The sequence below is a fragment of the Myotis davidii genome, unplaced genomic scaffold (genome assembly GCF_000327345.1).
Source record: "Myotis davidii unplaced genomic scaffold, ASM32734v1 scaffold401, whole genome shotgun sequence".
In the NCBI taxonomy this organism is placed as follows: Eukaryota; Metazoa; Chordata; class Mammalia; order Chiroptera; family Vespertilionidae; genus Myotis; species Myotis davidii.
Window position 1 is genome coordinate 301,101 of NW_006291020.1, and position 3,371 is coordinate 304,471.

At 51.6% G+C, this 3,371-nt stretch overlaps 1 long non-coding RNA gene across 1 annotated transcript in view; it reads left to right on the forward strand.

The window, feature by feature from the left end:
- The first annotated feature begins 533 nt into the window (after window positions 1-533).
- The window catches only part of LOC107183149, a 5,682-nt gene continuing 2,844 nt past the window's right edge, over window positions 534-3,371 (forward strand). Inside the window, exons 1-2 of the long non-coding RNA XR_001513914.1 lie at window positions 534-1,203; window positions 1,252-1,476. This is a non-coding gene — a long non-coding RNA (uncharacterized LOC107183149). The remainder of the gene's footprint in view (window positions 1,204-1,251; window positions 1,477-3,371) is intronic.

A 3,371-nucleotide genomic window follows, 5' to 3' on the forward strand; every position in this document is an offset into this window, starting at 1 on the left:
GACTCAACGTCTAGATATGTCAGTGAGATCAAACATGGGTAGACAAAGAAACCCCCAAAGGAAAGAGAAGGAGGACTCTCCAGAAAAGCAGCTAAGTAATACAGAGGCATGCAACATGACAGAAAAAGAATTCAGAATAAGCGTCCTAGAGTGCATAAACCGGATGGAGCTGCGCTGGAGGACGCCCGCGCTTTCCTGCCGGACCTGGAGAAGCTGCACCTCTTCCCCTCCGACGCCGGCGCCCCCCTGGCCCCCGCCGCCCTCCCAGCCCCGCTGCTCCCCGGCCTCTTGGGTCTGTGGCTTTGCGCTCACAACTAGGCCCTGGGCCCTGGGTTGGGTTGGACATGACTTGGGGATAGAGATTGGCAGGGATGAGCAGAAAGAATCGCTGCGGGGCCCTGACCGGTTCCGCTCAGTGGATAGAACATTGGCCTGCGGACTGAAGGGTCCAGGGTTCGATTCCCGTCAAGAGCACAGGCCCAGGTTGTGGGCTCGATCCCCCGGAGGGGCTGTGCAGGAGGCAGCCCATCAATGATTCTCTCTCATCACTGATGTTTCTATCTCCCTCTCCCTTCCTTTCTCTGAAAAAGAATCACTGAAGGAAACAGTGGGGACCGGGAGACACGTGAAACAATGGCTTTATCCAGAGTTCGACAAGGCTGCAGCCAGCGGTGTGGAAATGATCGCAGAATAAGGATTCTGGGGGTTTCTGCATCCCAGACCCCCTTAGGGACTCTGCACCACCAGTTTCCTGGTCCCCGTTCCAGTCGGTGAACTGCCCCAGTCCATCTGCTCCTGAGCTCACCCCTACCTACCTACCAGCTTAGAGGTTAGAGTGGCCCTGAAGATCCCTAGAAAACAGAAAGGTTGAGACTAGTAACAGGAAAGAACTGAAAGAGGAAAACTTGATCGTTACCCATAAAAACACACTGGTTTCCTCCGAGGAAAAATGGTTCAGGAAAGGAGTTTATCTGATGAACATCGGAGGGCGATGTGTTTGAGTTTCTGGGTTCAGACCTGAAGGGCCGGGGAGTGGGGAGGGGTCTGGATCTTAGTTGAAAGGAACCTCTGCCCTTGGAGAATGGCACAGGCAGGAAAGAAGCCATCACCCGCCCCCAGCTAAGCCGCTGTTAAAGCAGTGGGTGGTCACTGCCCTCGCTGCCTGGGTGGAATCTCCACAGATGCTGAGTGAGCAAAGACCGGGTGCTCACACAGAGGGCAGACCAGGTGCTCACACCGAGGGCAGACCAGGTGCTCACACCGAGGGCAGACCAGGTGCTCACACCGAGGGCAGACCAGGTGCTCACACAGAGGGCGCAGGGGCATCAGACACAGCTTCTGCCCTCGGGAAGGTCACAGGCTACTAGGGAGACTGGGGAGCGGGTGCTACTCACTACATTCAACCGCACTGGGAGTTCTGCCGGGAAGAGGGCTGGAGAGACTCAGCAATAATAATGATAATAATAATAATAATAGGTATAGAGGAGATGGGATTGGAAGAGACCTTTGAAGGTCGGGAAAGGGCCTTCCAGGCAATGGCAACCTGAGTGAAGCATAGATTCATGACTCAGTGAAGCAGCCAGCGGAAGTCCGGTGGCCTGGGCGGGAAGTGGAGGAGTACCAGGGCACGGTGGGCAGAGGACAGATTGTGAAGCGCCTTGAGAGCGGAGCCAGGGAGTTAAATGAATTCATTGCTGGGGGCTTAAAGCCTGCCAGGCAATGCTCTGAACTCAGGTGGTTGTGAATCCTCACCTGAGGGTATTGTCCCAAGGCTTTTCAGAGAGGGCGAAAGGGAGGGAAGGAGAGAGAGAGAGAGAGAGGAGACACGTCAATTGGTTGCCTCCTGCACATACCCAACCGGAAATCGAACCCGCCACCCTTCAGTGCCTGGGCTGACACTAACCATTCAGCAGCCAGGGCTGTTCTATACACTTTTAAATTATTAGTTCATTTGATCCTCACAGCTCTCTAAGGAAGGTAATATTTTCATCTCTATTTTTACATAAGGGACCTGAGATACAGGAAGATTTAGCAACTCGCCCACAGTCATGCAGCTAATAAATGGTAGAGCCAGAAACGGAACCCAGGCAGTTCAGTTCTACAGCCTTAACTAGTAACCGCTAGACCAGCGGTTCTCAACCTGTGGGTCGAGACCCCTTTGGCGGTCAAACGACCCTTTCCCAGGGGTCACCTAAGACCATCCTGCCTATCAGATATTGACATTACGATTCATCACAGTAGCAACATTACAGTTATGAAGTAGCAACGAAAATTTTATGGTTGGGTCACAACATGAGGAGCTGTATTTAAAGGGCCAGAAGGTTGAGAACCACGGCACTAGGCTGTATTGAAGAGGAATCGGAGAGCCACTACTAGCCTTTGGTTGGGAAGCTGGGCAGAAAGGGGAGCTGTGGCAGGACTGCCACCACAGAAGCCACCTCTTCTTCTGTCACATGAAACCCCAAAGGAGAGTGGGGGGCCGGGGGAGCCCGAAGTTGAAGGAATCTAGTTTGTAGAAGAGAAGACTAGAGAATAAAAGCTATTCTAGTTCAGGTCTAAAGCTGCTCTGAATAAAAACGACTTAGGAGGTAACTTTTTTTTAATATATATATTTTATTGATTTTTTTTACAGAAAGGAAGGGAGAGAGATAGTTAGAACCATCGATCAGCTGCCTCCTGCACATCTCCTACGGGGCATGTGCCCACAACCCAGGTACATGCCCTTGACCGGAATCAAACCTGGGACCTTTCAGTCCACAGGCCGACGCTCTATCCACTGAGCCAAACCGGTTTCAGTGGAGGTAACTTTTCTATTCAGTATGATCCCCCTCTTTTCCTGGGCCTGTCCCTCACCTACTCAGGTGTTGACACTTACGTTGCCCCCCTTCTCTCAGCCTCACCCACCTGCCCATTCTCCCCCAGAACACATCTACACACTAGCCAGTGCCTACCAGGCAGGGTGGCTATCGGGTCTGCCATTCCAAATTTCTTTTGCAATTCCCCCTCCCAGCTCCTCCTCTCCACCTGCTCTAAGGACCACAGCCACTCGGCCATTCCATCAGAGCACAGTCTCATTTCTGAAATGACCTTCGGTTAATCTAGAAAGCAATCTGTTCTAATGGGAGGAAATGGGAAGAAAAATATCTGGGGCTCTCCCTTCCCATTCAGATAACAGGCATTTCACTCAAAACATCTTTTTAAGAAACTGCCCCTTATATTGGTTCTCTTAACTCACCGGAGTCACTTTACCCCTCCGATTTGGAAATCGCTAGTAAATTAAGAATTTTATAGCCAACTGGTGAAAGCAATGGTTTAATGACACCTGTCAGGGAACCCCGCTTCCTTTGCCCAAATTTAGGGTTATCCCTCTT